Raw genomic sequence first — 18,721 nt, 5'->3', positions numbered from 1 at the left:
CTAGAGAAATTCTCATTGTGACTCTGTGAGTTAGGGATCTGATGTTGTCTCTGTGAGGATGCAGGTTCTATCCCTGGCCTCATTCAGTGGGTTAAGGATCTGGAATTGCCTTAAGTTGCAGATGCAACTAAGATCCAGTGTTGCTATGGCTGTGATGTAGGCCTCAGCTGCAACTCTGGATACTTTTTTTTTTTTTTGCTTTTTAGGTCCATGCCTGTGGCATATGCAAGTTCCCAGGCTAGGGGTCGAATCAGAGCTGTAGCTACTGGCCTACGCAAAAGCCACAGTAACGTGATATCCTTAATCCACTGAGTAAGGTCAGGGATCAAACCCACATCCTCCTGGATACTAGCTAGGTTCATAACCTGCTGAGCCACAATAGGATCTCACTCAGCTGCAGCTCTGATTTGACCCCTGGTCTGGAAACCACCATTTGCCACAGATGCAGCCATAAATAGAAAAAAAAAAAACCCTAAATATAGAACTGTCATATGATTCAGCAATCCTACTCCTGGGCATATACCCAGAAAAAACCATAATTTTAAAGGATACATGCACCCCAAGTGTTCACTGCAGCATGATTTACAATAGCCAACACATGGATGCAACCTAAATGTCCATCAGCAGAGGAATGGATAAAGATGATGTGGTATGTATATACAATGGAATATTACTTAGTCATAAAAAAGAACAAAACAATGCCATATGCAGCAACATGGATGAACCTAGAGATTATCATACTAAGTGAAGTCAGAGAAAGACAAATATTATATGAGATCACTAGTATGTGCAATGTAATAAAAAATGATAGAAAATAACTTATTCACAAACCAGAAACAGACTCAAAAGATTCTGAAACCAAACTGATGGTTGCCAAAGGGAAAACACTGGGGGGAGGGATGGATTTGGAGGTTGGGATTGGCATATACACACTTCCAAATACAAAATTGATCAGTAACAAGGACCTACGATATAGCTCAGGGAAATCTACTCAGTACTCTGTGATAGCCTATATGGGGAAATAATCTATAAGAGAATGACAACACATGTGTATGTATGGCTGATTCACTTTGCTGCACCCCTGAAACTACCACAACATTGTAAATCACCTATGCACCAATAAAATTTATTTATTTATTTTCTTTTTAGTGCCACACCTGTGGCATATGACAGTTCCCAGGCTAGGGGTCAAATTGGAGCTGCAGCTGCTGGCCTACACCACAGCAATGCCAGATCCAAGCCACATCTGCAACCCACAGCACAGCTTGTGGCAACTCTGGATCCTTAACCCACTGAGTGAGGCCAGAGATTCAAGCTGCTTCTTCATGGATTTTAGTTGGATTTGTTACTGCTAGGCCATAATGGCAACTGCTAAAATTTATTTTTTTAAAAAAGAAAATATACAATCAAGAAAAACACATCAAGGTCCAGCATAATCATATTTCTGAAAATCACTGATAAAAAAGTAATACAAAACTTATGAAATAGAAACTTTGAAATAAAAACTTTGAAAATAAAATTACAGTTACCAAAGGGGAAAGGTTAGGAGAGGGATGGACTAGGGGTTTGGGATTTGGGATTGGCATATGCACACTATTGTGTATGGTCAATGGCAAACTGCTGTATAGTATAGGGAACTCTATTCAATATTCTGTGATAACCTATATGGGAAAATAATCTGAAAAAGAATAGATATGTTTATATGTATAAATGGATCACTTTCTAGTACAGCAGAAATTATCACAACATTGTAAATCAACTATGCTATAGTAAAACTTTTAAAAAATGGAAATAAAGAAAAATTTAGAAGTAGTCAGAGGAAAAGAAACATTAAATACAGGAGAATAAAGATAAGAAAGACTACAGACTTCTCATCAGAAACCATGCAAGGCAGATGAGAGAAGACCACTATTTTTAATGGCAAAGAAAAAAATGGCAACCTAGAATTCTATATCCAGCAAAACAATCTTTCAAAAACAAAGGTTAAATGAATTTTTTTTCCCCAGACAACGCATCCCACCACCACTAAGGGTCCTGTGACCAGGCACTTCCTGCGGCCCCATTCACCTCAGGGATCACGGTCTCAGAGGGCTCTGCAGCCAGAAGATCTATATTGCAAGAAACATTAAAGACAACTTGTTAGAGTATAGCATAGGATCAAGATGGTGAAGGAATAAGACATGAAGCTCACCTTCTCCCACAAACACATCCAAAAAAAATCTACATCTAGAATAATTCACACAGAACACCTACTGAATGCTGGCAGAAGACTTCAGACTTCCAAAAAGGGCAAGAAATCCTCCACCTAACTGGGTAGAACAAATGGGGGGGAGAAAAGAGAGAAAGAGGGAGAAAAGGAAAAAGCAGTCAGGACAGGAACAGCACTCCTGAGAGGGAGCTGTGAAAGAAGAAAGGAATCCACACCCTGGGAGGCCACCTAACTGATGGTGAGACCAGCCCTGATGGAGGGAGAACCTCAAAGCATCAGAGAAAAACACAGCAGCCAGTCTGAGGAGGGAAAAGCAGAGAGTGCACCACACAGATGATCAGTACCACCTAGCCCATCACAGCATAGCCCGAGACACTTGGGCCGGGACTGGGCACTGGGTCCTCTGGGGAGAGTACTAGGGTTGGCTGTGTTGAAGCAGCCTGAGGGGGTTAGGGAGTGGTGTACCACAGCCAAGCGAGTGCAGGAGGAGGCCTGGGCCTCCAGAGAAGCAAGGCATCATTGTTGGGGAGCGTGTGGGGGGGTGGGGAGCAGTGTTGGTGATGGGACCACAATAGGAACTTCTTTCTCTGTGCATATGTAAACTCTCAGGCAGCAGGGCACCTCTTGTGTGGGCTATAGGCGCAGTTGCAAGCTGCTGCAGCCATCTCAGACTCCAGAGGTGGACACATACAACCACCACTCAGGGTCCTGTGACCAGGCACTTCCTGTGGCCCCATTCACCTCAGGGGTCACTGTCTCAGAGGGCCCTGCAGCCAAAAACCACCTGTTGCCCCCACCTCCCCAGGAATGCACATGACCTGCCGCTGCTGCCACCAAGGGCTCTGAGTATCATCCCTACCTCCCTCAGGGTGACGGTCAATGGTGAAGGTCCTGCAACCAGGAGCAGCCTTTTGCCCCCACCTCCCCATGGTTCACTACCACTGCCAAGGGCTCTGAAACCAGGTGACGCTTCCAGGCACCACCCATTGGCTCCACCTCCCTGGAAGCACTGAACACTTGCACACCCCCTGGCAAGGGGATAATGGCCTGAATACACTGAGGAAGAGACACCAAGCATGCAAACCAAAAAGCAGCCCTCATGCCAAAAAACACAGTAAGCACTCTCAAGTTACCCAGGGACACTCTGCATATCAATAGCCCTCCAAGACCACAATAGATAATTATTTCCTTAAAGTCACAAAGTAAGCAAAATGAAGAAGCACAGGAACCATTTTTCAGTTAAAAAAAAAAACAAAACAGGAGAATTCTCTTGAAGGAACCAACAATCAAACAGACCTCTGCAGTCTAATAGACACTGAGTTCAGAAGGAGGTAATGAAAATACTGAAGGAATTAAGAACAGCTATCAGCAGCAACTCAAATTACTTTAAAAAAGAAACTATGAGGAGGAACCAATGAAAATTAGAAAATTAATTGCAGAAATGAGATAAGCTGAAGGCAATGAAAAGCAGAATGAATTTTGCTGAGGCATGAATAAGTGACATGGAAGATAGAATAAAGGAAATCATTCAATCAGAACAGCAGACAGAAAGCAAAATGAAAAAAAAAAAATAAAAGCAATGTAAGAGATCTATGGCATAATATAAAGTGTATCAATCTATGTATAATAGGACTCCAGAAGAAGAAAAAGTGAATTGAAAAAGGATTTGAAGAAATTATGACTGAAAAATTTTCAAATTTAAAGAAATATACACTTACAAAAAATAAAGAAGGAAACAGAAATACAGATACAAGAAGCACAGAGGGCTCCAAACAAGCTGAACCCAAAGAGACCTACACCAATATGTAATAAAAATGCAGAAGTTAAAGATAAGGAGAGGATTCTAAAGGCAGCAGGAAAAAAAAGTTAGTTATAAGGGAACCCCCCATAAGGCTATTACACTAATTTCTCTACAGAAATGCCAGAAGAGAGTGGCAAGATATATTCAAAGTTCTAAAAGGAAAAAATTTGCAACCTAGAATACTTTACCCAATAAGATGATCATTTAAAATAAGATAAAGAATTTCTCAAACAAAAACTAAAAGAATACACAATACTAAACCTACTCTAAAAGGAATGTTAAATGGTCTCCTCTGAATACGTAAGAATTAAGATACAAGATGGAGGATATCACAATTGGCAAGTAATCACTTTAGAAAGCAAGGGTTCAATTCAAAAAAGAAAAACCCTTTTTGTGAAAGCAATGGTAAAAACAAGGAACAGCAAATGGATAAACATGAAGATGTAAAAAGGGACATCAAAATCATAAAATACAGGCAAGGAGAGTAAGAAAATCTAGACTCTTTTTAAGAATGTGATTCAGGAGTTCCCATCGTGGCGCAGTGGTTAACGAACCCGACTGGGAACCATGAGGTTGCGGGTTCGGTCTCTGCCCTTGCTCATTGGGTTAAGGATCCGGTGTTGCTGTGAGCTGTGGTGTAGGTTGCAGACGCGGCTCAGATCCTGCGTTGCTGTGGCTCTGGCGTAGGCCGGTGGCTACGGCTCCAATTTGACCCCTAGCCTGGGAACCTCCATATGCCACCAGAGCGGCCCAAAGAAATAGCAAAAAGACAAAAAAAAAAAAAAAATGTGATTCAGGAGGAAAAAAATCTATGCATATAAGGATAACTTGATCCCCTTGCTGTACAGTGGGAAAAAATAAATTAAAAAAAAGAATGTGATTCAGCCTATGTGACAATCACTCTAAAGCAAGCAGATACAGAAAGGGGTTAACATATTTGAAAAACAGGGCAACAACAAATTAAAAAAAAAACAAAAAAAAAACAATAGATTCATAAAGACCAAAAAGAGGACACAAGCATAAAAGGAAATCATCCAAAAACAAAAAGAAAAATACCAAAGGAGAAACATAGAATCAACTACAAGACAAGGTCTAAAACAGCAATATATATTTATCAATAATTACTTTAAGTCAATGAGCTGAATGCTCCAATCAAAAGACACAAAGTGGGGAGTTCCCATCGTGGCGCAGTGGTTAACGAATCCGACTAGGAACCATGAGGTTGTGGGTTCGATCCCTGCCCTTGCTCAGTGGGTTAACGATCTGGCGTTGCCATGAGCTGTGGTGTAGGTCACAGACGTGGCTCGGATCCTGCGTTTCTGTGGCTCTGGTGTAGGCTGGCAGCTACAGCTCCGATTAGACCCCTAGCCTGGGAACCTCCATATGCCGAGGGAGCGGCCCAAGAAATGGCAAAAAGACAAAAAAAAAAAAAAAAAAAAAAAAAAAAAAAGACACAAAGTGGCAGACTGAATAAAAAAAAAAAAAAAAAAAACACCAGCCTACAATACGCTGCCTACAAGAGACTCAGCTTTAGACACACATAAATTGAAAGTGAGGGGGTAGAAAAAATATTTCATGTGAATGGAAAGGACAAAATAAACTTTAAGACAAAGGACATAAAGAAGGACACTATTTAATGAAAAAAGGATCAATTCAAGAAGATATTATAATCGTCAACATATATGCCCCCAAGATAGGGACACCCAAAAACGTAACAACAGACATAAAGGGAGAAATTGATGGGAATGCAATAATAGTAGGAGACTGTAACACCCCACTCACATCAATGGAGATCTTATAGACAGAAAATCAGCACAGCAACAGAGATCCTGAATGATACAATAGAACAGCTGGATTCAACTGATATTTCCAGGACATTACATCAAAAAAAAAAAAAAAAAAGCCAGAATATACATTCTTTTCAAGTGCACCACAATGGCATGAAACTAGATATCAAACATAGGAAAAAAATGAGGAAAAAATGACATGGAGACTAAACATGCTACTTAAAAAACCCAATGGGCCAATGGGTCAATGAGAAAGTCAAAAAGGAAAGTAAAAAAATACCTTGAGACAAATGATAATGAAAACACAACCATGAATAGACTATGAGATGTTGCAAAAGCAGTTCTTAGAGGGAAATTATAGCAATACAGGCCTTCCTCAAAAAACAAGAAAAATCTCAAATCAACAATCTAACCTACCATGTAAAAGAATTAGAAAAAGAAGAACAAACAACACCTAAGTCAGCAGAAGGGAAGAAATCAAAGATCAGAGAGGAAAGAAACAGAAAAATTTTTTTAAATAGGAAAAAACCAATAAAACCAAGAGTTGGATCTTTGAAAGGGTAAACAAAATTGACAAATCTCTAGCCAGACTCACCAAGAAGAGAGAGAACCCGGAGTTCCCATCATGGCTCAGTGGTTAACGAATCTGAGTAGGAATCATGAGGTTATGTGTTTGATCCCTGGCCTTGCTCAGTGGATTAAGGATTTGGCATTGCTGTGAGCTGTGGTGTAGGTCGCAGATGAGACTCGGATCCCGCGTTGCTGTGGCTCTGGCGTAGGCCAGCAGCTACAGCTCCAATTTGACCCCTAGCCTGGGAACCTCCATATGCCATGGGAGCGGCCCTGGAAATGGCAAAAAGACCAAAAAAAAAAAAATATAGAGAGAGAGAGATAGAGAGAGAACCCAAATAAACAAAGAAATGAAGTAGAAATCTCAACTGTTACTGCAGAAACATAAAAAAACCATAAGAGAATCCTATGGACAATTATATGCCAACAAATTTGACAACCTAGAAGAAATGGACAACTGTCTAGAAACATACAGCCCACCAAAACTGAGTCAGGAAGAAATAGATAACTTTTTTTTTTTGTCTTTTTCTTTTTAGGGCCACACCCATGGCATGTGGAAGTTCCCAGGATAGGGACTGAATCAGAGCTGCAGCTGCTGGCTTACACCACAGCCACAGCCATAGCCATGCAGTATCCCACTAAGCAGGGTCAGGGATTGAACCTGCATCTTCGTGGGTAATAGTTGGGTTTGTTTCTGCTGAGCCATGCAGGGAACTCCTAGGAAGAAATAGATAATTTCATTTCTAGTGATCAGTCTGTTCAAGTTAAGAACATAACTAACAACAACAACAAAAAAAAAAACATAAAAACTCCCTACAAACAAAAGTCCAGGACCATATGGCTTCACAGGCAGATACTACCCAGCATACAAACAAGAACTTATACCAGTCCTAGATATCAAAACCAGTCAAAGATACTAGCAAAAAAGAAAATTATAAGCCAATATCTTTGATGAATATAGATGCAAATTTTCTCAACAAAACTTTAGGAAACTAAATTCAACAACACAAAAAGGATCATACACCACGACCAAGTGGGAGTCATCCCAAATTCACAAGCATGGTTCAACATACACAAATCAATGTAATACTCCACATTAATAAAAGACAAGTCAAAAACTGCATCATCATCTCAATAGGTGCAGAAAAAGCATCTGACAAACTTCAACATTCTTTTCATGACAAGAACTGTTACCAAACAGGGTAGAGAGGGAACATGTCTCAACATAGTAATAAAAGTCATTTATGACAAACCCACAGCCAATATAATACTTAACAGAGAAAAGGTCAAAGTCTCCTGCTAAAATGTGGTACAAGACAAGAAGGCCCACTCTTGGCATTTTTATTCAACATAATACTGGAAGTCTTGGCCACAGCAGTCAGCTAAGAAATAAAAGGTATTTCAATTGGAAGGTTAAAACTGTCACCATATGCAGATGAAATGATCCTATATATAGAAAACCCTAAGGACTCCCCATAAAAACTACCAGAGCTGATCAAATTTAGCCAAGTAATGGCATACATGATTAATATTCAGAAATTGCTTGCATTTCTGCATACTAACAAAGATATATTAGAAAAAATATTCTAAAAATACCTTTTAAAACTCCACCAACAAAACCCTAGAAATAAACCTGACCAAGGAAGTTAAAAACTTATATGCTGAGAACCCTGAAATATTTATAAAGGAAATTAAAGAGGATTCAAAGAAATGGAAAGATATCCCATGCTCCTGGACTGGAAGAATTAATATTGCTAAAATAGCCATACTACCCAAAGAAATCCAGAGATTTAATGCAATGCTTATCAGACTGCCCATGACATTTTTAACAGAACTAGAACAAATAATCCCCAAATTTTTATGGAACCATAGACTCAGAATTGCCACAGCAATCCTGAGGGGAGGGGGGGAAAGTAGAAGGTTTAACTCTCCCAGACTCCAGACAATATTACAAAGCTACAGGAATCAACACAGTGTGCTACTGGTATAAAAACAAACATACAGACCAATGGAACAGAACGGAGAGCCCAGAAATAAACCCAGACACCCATGATCAATTAATCTTCAACAAAGGAGGCAAGAACATAAAGTGGTAAGAAGACAGTCTCTTCAGCAGGTGGTGTTGTGAAAACTGCACAGCTGCATGTAAATCAATGAAACTAGAACACACCCTCACACCACGCACAAAAATAAACCCAAAATGGCTTAAAGACTTAAACGTAAGACATGACACCAAAAAAAAAAAAAAAAGCCATGACACCATATCACAAAACATTCTCTCACATAAATTGTACCAATGTTTTCTTAGGTCAGTCTCTGAAGGCAATAGAAATAAAAAATACATAAACAAATGGGAGATAATCAAACTAATAAGCTGTTGCACAGCAAAGGAAACCATAAAAAAGAAAAAGAAAAAGGAAACCTACGGAATGGGAGAAAAAAGTTGCAAACTATTCAACCAACAAGGGCTTAATCTCCAAAGTACACAAACAACTCATATAACTCAACAACAACAAAAAACAAACAACCCAATTGAAAACTGGGCAGAAGACCTTTATTTCTCCCATGAAGATGTACAGATGGCCAGTAGGCACATGAAAAGATGCTTAACTTCACTAATTATTAGAGAAATGCAAATCAAAACTACAATGTGGTATCACCTCACACCAGTCAGAATGGCCATCATTAATACGTCTACAAAAAGCACATGCTGGAGAGGGTGTGGAGAAAAGGGAACCCTCCTACACTACTGGTGGCAATGTAAATTGGTACGACCACCATGGAAAACAGTATAGAAGTTCCTCAGAAAACTAAATAGAGAAATACTCTATAATCTAGCAATCCTATGCCTGGGCATATACCTGGACAAAACTTTAACTCCAAAAGATACATGTACCCCTATTCTCATTGCAGCACTATTCACAATAGCTGAGACATGGAAACAACCTAAATGTCCATCTACAGATGAATGGATCAAGAAGATGTGGCACATAAATACAATGGAATACTACTCAGCCATAAAAAATAATGAAATAATGCCATTCCCAGCAACATAGATACTTCACTTGGTGTGAAGATCTCTAGTTGTAAGTCAGAAAGAGGACAAATACCGTATGATATTATTTATATGTGGAGTCTAAAGTATGGCACAAATGAACAGTATCACAAAGAACAGACTTGTGGTTGCCAGTGAAGAGGCGGGAGGGAGTGGATGGACTGGGAGTTTGAGGTTAACAGATGCAAACTATTACATTTAGAATCGATAAGCAAGGAGGTCCTACTGCATAGCACAGGGAATTATAGCCAATCTCTTGGGACAGACCATGATGGAAGATATCATAAGGAAGATATATATACATACAGATATAGATATATATGAATATGACTGCGTCACTTTGCTGTACAGCAGAAATTGGCACGACATTGTAAATCGACTATACTTTAATTAAAGGAAAAGAAAGCTCTTCAAAGAAAAAGTAAAACCAGATGGAAACTTAAGGTCTATATAAAAAATTAGTGACAGAAATGATAAAAATGCAGGCTGCATATTAAGGACTTTTCTCCTCATTCTAAATTTCCTTAAAAGATAATTGATTATTTAAAGCAAAAATAGCAACAACATACTGTGAGGCTTAAAATACGGCAGAAGTAAAATGTGTTGCAACAATGGCACACACACACAAAAAAAGGCGGGAAGTGGAAGTATACTGTTAAAGGGTACTTACATTATGTGGGAAATGGTGTAGTATTTTTGAATTCTATTATATTTATGGTCATAAGTTAAAGATACATAGTGTAAACCCTACAACCACCGCCTAAAAACTAAAGATGGTATCTAATAAACTAGTATCAGAGACAAAACAGAATACTAAATGATAATCTAGAAGAAAGCAGGAAATGATGAAAGAAGAAATAAACAACGGATGGCTAAGAAGAAAACAAAGAGCACAATGGCAGGCATAAGCCTATCAAAATTACACTAAATGTAAATAATCTGAACATGTCAATTAAAAAATCAGAGATGGATTTTTTAAAAGGCTACTATGTCCTGTCCACAGGGAAAAAAAACTTTATATATATAAAGAATAGAAAAATATATACTATGCAAACACTGTAAGAAAGCTGGAGTGGCTATACTATTATCAGAAAAAGTAGGCTTTAAAACAAGATATATTAGCAGAAATAAAGATATTTCAAAATGACAAAAAAGGTCAGTGTATCAAGTACCAATAAGATTTAACAATCTGATACATCTATTTACCCAAAGAAAATTAAAAGGGACAAAGAGGTATATTGTATAATGATAAGAAGGTCAGTCCACCAGGAAGACACAGCCATTTTATCACCCCTCCCTTTTTTTGGGCTGTACCTGTGGCTTGCACAAGTTCCTGGGCCAGGAATCAAATCCATGCCACAGCTGTGACAACACTGGATCCTTAACCCAGTGAGCCACTGGGGAATTCCAAGATATAGCCATTTAAAATACTTATGTACCAAACAATAACTTCAAAACACATGAAGCAAAAACATGAAACTGAAAGATAAAATAGACAAACCCACCAAAACATAGTTGGCAACTTCAACAATTTGACAGCAATTGACAGAACTACTAACAAGAATATGTAAGAAATGAGCAATTGATAAAAACTTTTCAATAATAGAATTACAAACTAGGATATAGAAGAAGTGGACAACACCATTACTTAACAGGGTCTGACACTTACAGAACATACCATCCCAAAGCAGAATACAAACTCTACTCACGTCCCCATGGAACATTCTGATCATATCCAGGTGAGAAAACAAAGCTGTGGCATGCAGAAGTTCCTAGGCCAAGGATCGAACATATGCCAAAGCAGTAACAACACCAGATCCTTAATCACTAGGCCACCAGTGAACTCCAAAGTTCAGCAATTTTAAAAGAACGGAAATTACACAGAACATCCTGGTATTAAACCAAATTTTAGAAGCAGACAGCTAACAGAAAAATCTCCAAACACTTGGTAATAAAACACAGTTCTAAAAAATCCATGAGTAAGTCTCAAAGGAAAATTTAAAATACTGAACTAAAAGAAAATAAAAATTCAACATATCAAAATTTATGGGATGCAAATAAAGCACTCCAGAGAGGAAAATGTATAGCACTATAAGATAAACGTTCTCAAATCAAGAAACTTTCATCTCATCTCCAGAAACTAGAAAAAGAAGCGCTATGTAAACACAAGGCCAACAGAAGCAAAGAAATAATAAATTTAAGAGCAGAAATCAATCAAACTGAACTCCTGGCTACATACCAAGATAAATTTAAACATTTGTCCATACAAAGACGTGTAGCAAATGTTCATAGCAACATTTTTCACAATAGCCCCAAACTGTAATCAACCCAAATGTTCATCAACGGAAGAACGGATAAACAAAATGTGGTATATCCTCAGCATGAAATACTGCTCAAGAATGAAATAATCAAGTGCTGGAGTTCGCGTCGTGGCTCAGGGGTAACAAACCCAACTAGTATCCGTGAGGATGGGGGTTCAACCCCTGGCCTTGCTCAATGAGTTAAGGATCTGGTGTTGCAGGGAGCTGTGGTACAGGTTGCAGATGCTGCTTGGATCTGGCATTGCTGGCTGTGGCATGGGCCGGCAGCTGCGCTCCCATTCGACCCCTAACCTGGGAACTTCCATATGCTACAAGTGCAGACCTAAAAAGTAAAAACGACAACAACAACAACAACAAAGCAGCAGGTGCTGAAACATGCTTCAAGATGGATAAACCTCAAAAACATTTTGTCAAATCAAAGAAGCCAATGTAAAATAACTACGTATTTAGAGTTCTCTGGTGGCTCAGAAGGTTAAGGATATGGAACTGTCACTCCTATGGCTCGGGCTGCTGCTGTGGCGCAGGTCTGATCCCTGGCTGAGGAACTTCCACATGCCATGGGCACAGCCAAAAAAAAAAAAAAAATTCCGTATTTTATATGAAATTTCTGCAAAAGGAAAAACTATGGAGACTGAAATAAAATCCGTGGTTGCTTGGGGCTCAGGTGCAGTGGGAGTTAACTGCTCACAGGCGCAAAGGAAATTTGGGGGGTAAAGGAAATGGTGTAAAACTGGGGAGTGGGGAAGGCTGCAGAGCAGCGCAAAGTCCTAACACTGGTCTGACCTGTCACCCTCAGAATGGGTGAGGTTCATGATGTGTAAATTATGCCCCAACAAAATTTTCACTTTGCTTTTTTTAGGGCTGTGCCTGCGGCACATGTAAGTTTCGGGGCTACGGGTCAAACTGGAGCTGTAGCTGCCAGCCTACGCCACAACCACAACAATTAGGGATCGGAGCCGTATCTGTGATCTACAGCAGAGCGCACGGCAATGCCAGATCCTTAACCCATTGAGCAGGGCCAGGGATGAACCCACATCCTCATGCAAACTAGTTAATTTTGATACCCCTGAGCCACAGTGGCAACTCCCCATAAAACTATTTTAAAAGAAAAATAGTAATCAATAAAACCACAACAAGGAAAACAACAGACAAAATCAATAGCACAAAACGCTAGTTATTTGAAAAACAGTAAAACTGGTAAACAAACTGACAAACTCTAGCAAGAGTGACACATCAATATGCACAGTCAAACAGGGGCTATCATTACAGACCGCAACAACTAAAATACTATGAACAACTGTTTGCATATAAACTTGACAATTTAGATGAAATGGACCAACTGTTCAAAAATAAAAGCAACTGCAACTCAGTGTAAAATAATTTAGATAGTCCTATCGCTAGTGGAGAAACTGAATTCATGGTTTAAAAATTCCCCCAAAAGAAATCTCTAGGCCCAGTTAGTTGTACTGGAGAACACTACTAAATTTTTAAAGAAGAATTAACACCAATTCTGTATAATCTCTTCCAGAAAAGAGAAAATGAGAAAACATTTTCCATTTCATTACCCTGATATCAAAGTCAAACAAAGGACATGCACAAAAAAGAACACTGAAAACCAATACCCCTCATGAATATTGATAGAAAAATAATTAACAAATTATTAGAAAATAGAATTCAGCAATATGCAAAAAGAATTACACATTATGACCAAGTTGAGTTTATTCTAGGGATGTAAGGCTGATTCAATATTTGGTTATTAGTTGAAATAATTCACTATCAATAAGCTAAAAAGAAAAGCCACATGATCATGCACATTGATGCATAAAAAGCATAGGACAAAATTTAACACTCACTTAAAAAAAGTCTCTGAAAACAAGGAATAGGGGACATTCTCAGCTTAATAAAGAGCATTCACACAAACCTAGAGCAAATATTATACTTAAAGATTAAAGTCTTCCCCCAACATTAGGAATAAACTGAAGGTGTCCAATGTCACTATTCCTTTTTGATGTAACACCACAGGTTCTAGTCAGTGCAATAGACTAGAAAAAGAAAAGACATACAGATTGAAACAAATAATACTGTCCTTTCTGCAGATAACAATTGTTTATACAGAAAATACTTTAGAAACAACAAGTAAACTCCTAGAACCAGTAAAGTCAAAGGATACATGATTATCATATAAAAATCAATTGTATTTCTATATACTATCAACAAACACATGGAATCTAAATTAAAAACCCAACACCATTTATAATTGCACAAAAAGTGAAATTCTTAGGTATAACTAAAAAAACATGCACAGAACTTGTAGGTTAAACTTTTTTTTTTGGCCACACCTGTGGCATGCAGAAGTTCCCCAGCCAGGGATCAAACACGGGCCACGCGGAGTTCCTGTTGTGGCTCAGTGGTAACAAACCTGACTAATATCCAGGAGGATGTGGGTTCGGTCCCTGGCCTCACTCAGTGGATTAAGAATCCACCGTTGCTGTGGCTGTCCTACTGGCTGGCAACTGCAGCTCCAATTAGACCCCTAGGAACTTACTTACATACACCACACATGCAGTGCCCCCACACACCTCCCGAAAAAACCAAGCCACAGCAGTGACAATGGCAAGTCCTTAACCACCAGGTCACCAGGGAACTCCTATAGATTACAACTTTTAAAATGCTGATGAAAGAAATCAAAGTGTATCTAAATAAATGGAGAGAGAGAGAGAGAGAGAGATCCAATATTCATGGATTGGAAGAGTCAACAGTGTAAAGATGTGAATTCCCCCTCCTCTGACCTCTAGATTTAATGTGATGCCTATCAAAATAGGAGCAAATTTTTTTGTAACATAGGCAAGCTTATTCCAAAATTTTTATGTAAAGGTAGGGGCCCTAGAATAGCTTAAGACAACCTTGAAAAACAAGAAAAAGTGGGAGGCATTACTCTAACCAATTTTAAGACTTACAAAATAGTTCTATCAATAAAGACAGTGTGGTATTGGAAGACAGACACACACACATAGTTTGGGGAAACAGAATAGAGAACAGAGAAATAAACCCACACCACAAGGACAACTAGATTTTTTTTTAAGCCATAAAGATCTACTGACTCACTTAACTCTAGTCCTGAGGTAATTAGATGTCACGATTAGTTTCATCCAACAGCATAAATATGTCACCAAGGATCTTATTTCTTTCCTTCTCTCTGTTTAACATACACGGGTACTCTGCACAGGTGAGCTCAACACGAAGGCTGCCTGCCTCCTCTTGCTGTCTGCTACTAACTTCGGCATATTGCCATTTCTTGAGGAATAAAAAACATCTTTCTTAAATCCGCAGCATACCCTTTCCTTCAACTGTGGCCAAGTGATTTTTGACAAAGGTGCAAAAGTGATCCAATACAGGAAGACTAGTCTTTGCAGTGAATGGTACTGCAACCACTGGTCATCCATAGACAAAAAATTAACTCAACCTAACCCAGAAAACTTACACAAAAATTAGCTCGAGAGTTCCCATTGTGGCTCAGGAGTAAGGAACCCAACTAGGATCCCTGAGGACACGTGTTCAATCCTTGGCCTTGCTCAGTGGATCAAAGGATCCAGCGTTGCTGTGAGCTGCAGCATAGGTCGAAGACACTGCTCAGATTTGGGACTGCTGTAGCTGTGGCATAAGACAGCAGCTGTAGCTCCAACTCCAAACTCTAGACTTGGAATTTCCATATGCCATAGGTGCGGCCCTAAAAAAAATCTTCAGGGAGTTCCCTTCATGGCTCAGGGGTTAACGAATCCGACTAGGATCGATGAGGATGCAGGTTCGATTCCTGGCCTCACTCAGTGGGTTAAGGATCCAGCACTGCCATGAGCTCTGGTGTAGGTCACAGACTCGGCTCGGATCCCACATTGCTGTGGCTGTGGTGCAGACTGGCAGCCGTGGCTTTGATTCAACCCTGGTCTGGGAACTTCCATATGCCTCGGGTGCAGCCCTAAAAAGCAAAAAAAAAAAAAAAAAAAAAAAAAAAAAAATCTTCAGGACTTAGGGCAGATGAACAGTTCTTAGATATGACATCAATAGCATCATCCATTAAATAAATAAATAACGCTTCATAGAAATTTTAAAACTTTTGCTTTAAGGAAAATCCTATCAAGAGGATGAAAAAGGAAGCTATAGATTGGAAGACAGTATTTCCAAGCCACGTATCTGACAAAAGACATACTTAGAACATATATATGACTCTCAAAATTAAACAGTAATTAAAATAAATCCAACTAGAAAATGGGCAAACATAAAAATTGACCTTCTCATTCAAGAAGTGATGGCAAATAAGCACATGGAAAGATTCAATATCATTAACCAGTAAAGAAATGCCAATTAAAACTACACCTGCTGGAACAGCTAAAATAGAAAATAGTGACAATACCAAACACTGGTAAAAACACGGGAAAACTGGATCTCTCATAAATTGCTGTTGGGACTACAACATGATACAATCCTCTGGAAAACAGTTTGGTAGTTTGCCATAAAGCTAAACATACACTTCCCATCCAATTTGCAATTGCACTCTTGTGCATATATGCTAAAGATAGGTAAACTTATGTCACAAAAACTTATACACAATAGCAGCTTTATTTGTAATAGCCCCCAACTGGAAAAAACCCAAATGTCTTCCAAGAGATGAACGGCTAAGCTAACTGTGGTATATACATATAATGGGACACTACTCAGTGATGAAAAGAAACTCCTGACACCTAACTTTGATGGATCTCAAAGGCATTATGCTGAGTGAAAAAAGCCAATCCCAAAATGTTGCATACTGTAAGCTAACATTTAAATAACATTTTTCAAAGTGACAAAATTATAGGAATGGTGAACAGATTAGTGGTCACCAGGAGTTAGGACAGAATGAGAGAGGTCTTCGTGGAGATGGAATCCTTCTGTATCTGCTTGTGGTGGTGGTTACACAGACCTATGCAGATAATAAATTTGCATACCATATTCATACACACATAGACATGAGTGCATGTAAAAACTGCCGAGTTTTGAATAAGGTCACTAGATTATAGCAATGTTAATTTCCTGGTTTTGATCAACTACAGTAAAGTAAGATAGTACTATTGGAGGAAACTGGGTGATGAATACCTGGGACATTTCTGTACTTTTTCCAACTTCCTGTGAGTCTATAATGATTTTTAAATAGAAGTTTTTAAAAGTACGTGTATTTAATGGAACAGGTCAATATACGAAATGATACATGATGCGAAAACTGATACACCTAAACGAAGAAAGAAATATCCATACTTGGAAAGATTTCAACTTTCCTCTGTCAGCGATTGATAGGATGAGTAGACAAAGAATCAGTAAGGATACCAAAGACCAGAACAAAACTATCAACCTACCTGACCTAGATGAAATTTTAAAACACAAAAATCACTACAGTAGAATACACATTCTTTTCAGGCATGTAAAGAACATTAACCAAGATAGACTACAGCCTGTGCCATAAAATAAATTTTAAGAATTGTTTTTAAGAGTAGAAATCACAAAAAGTATGTCCTTGGATCATAATAATATTAGAAACTGATTACAAAAAGTTATTTGGGTAAACTCAAATAGCTGGAAAATAAACAACACACATAAATAAACCATGGGTCAAAGAAGAAATTGCAAGGTGTACTAGAAAATATTTTAAATTAAGTTGTAATGGAAACACAACATCCAAAATTACCTGGATGCAGCTAATGGTGAGAGAAGATAACACATTGTTCATTTTTGTCTTTTTAAGGCTGCACCCATGGCATATGGAAGTTCTCAGACTTAGGGGTTGAATTGAAGCCATAGCTGCCACCCTATGGCACAGCCACAGCAACACCAGATCCAAGTTGCATCTGAGACCTATGCTGCAGCTTGCAGCAATGCTGGAACCTTAACCCACTGAGTGAGGCCACGGATCAAACCCATATCTTCATGGATACTAGTTGGGTTCTCAATCTGTTGGGCCAGAGTGGGAACTCCCAGAACAAATTTATTGAAATACTTATATTTAAAAGAGAAAAATGTGGAGTTCCTTAGTGGTTTCAGTGAGTTAAAGACCTGGTGTTGTCACAGTTGTTCAGGTCACTGCTGTGACATGGGTTCAACCCCTGGCCTGATAACTTCTGTGTGCTAAGGGAATGGCCAAAAATAAAGAAAGAAAAATGAAAAATTTAAAGTCAATAATCATAGCTACAACCTTAAGCAAGTAGAAAAAAAAAGGAAATTAAACTCAAAATAGGATATAATGAAGATGAGAGTGGAAGTTAATGAAATGGACATATAGAGAAAAATCAATGAAACCCAAAGCTGTTACCCTAGTTAACAAAAATCAGATGAAGAAATTATGGGGGGTGCAGTACTGCAATAAGAGCTTTTTCTGTGCAGGTGGGCTCTCAGGCAGCAGGGCACCACTTGCATGGGCTATGGGGGAGGGCACAAGCCACAGCACCCATCTCAGACTACAGAGGTCTATGACTGGGCACCATCTGCCACCTCTCAGGGAACATACACAGCCCACTGCCACCGCCCCCAACTATTGTTGAGGGTCACACAACCAGGTGCCACCCACTGCCCCCACCTCCCTGGGGGTCACTACCACTTCCAAGGGTCCTGCGACTGGGTGCTGCCCAGCACCTCTACTTCCCCAAGAGTGCGCATGTCTGACCACCATCATCACATCTGCTGAGTGCCCTGACCAGGCACTGCCCGTCACCCCCACCTCCCTGGCAGAGAACATGGGGCATGTACCTGCACACCTCCTATCAAGGAGATAGTGGCCTACACAGACTGACCAAAGAGACAGCAAGCATCCAAACCAAAGGCAGCCCTCATGTCAAAAAAAACTGGAAACCCACACAAGCTACTCAGATGTCCTACATATAAAACAGCCCTTCAAGAGTACAAAAGACAATTTTCCCCTAAACTCACAGAGTAAGAGAAACATAAACAAAATGAAGA

General features: G+C 39.1%; 1 protein-coding gene and 1 long non-coding RNA gene across 16 annotated transcripts in view; one reads left to right on the top strand and one right to left on the bottom strand.

The window, feature by feature from the left end:
* LOC100736974 (protocadherin gamma-C4) overlaps positions 1-18,721 on the bottom strand; it is a 189,180-nt gene that overhangs the window by 41,506 nt on the left and 128,953 nt on the right. The window lies entirely within an intron of this gene.
* Positions 184-4,737, top strand: LOC146405796 (uncharacterized). Its single transcript, XR_014838937.1, has 2 exons — positions 184-2,144; positions 2,245-4,737. It is a non-coding gene; the product is annotated as an uncharacterized LOC146405796 (long non-coding RNA).

This window comes from Sus scrofa, chromosome 2 (genome assembly GCF_054392235.1).
Source record: "Sus scrofa isolate SSC_HxYL_T2T_F1_AM1 chromosome 2, Sscrofa_HxYL_maternal_Yorkshire_Landrace_v2.0, whole genome shotgun sequence".
Classification (NCBI taxonomy): domain Eukaryota; kingdom Metazoa; phylum Chordata; class Mammalia; order Artiodactyla; family Suidae; genus Sus; species Sus scrofa.
This window is presented reverse-complemented; position numbering and strand designations above follow the sequence as displayed.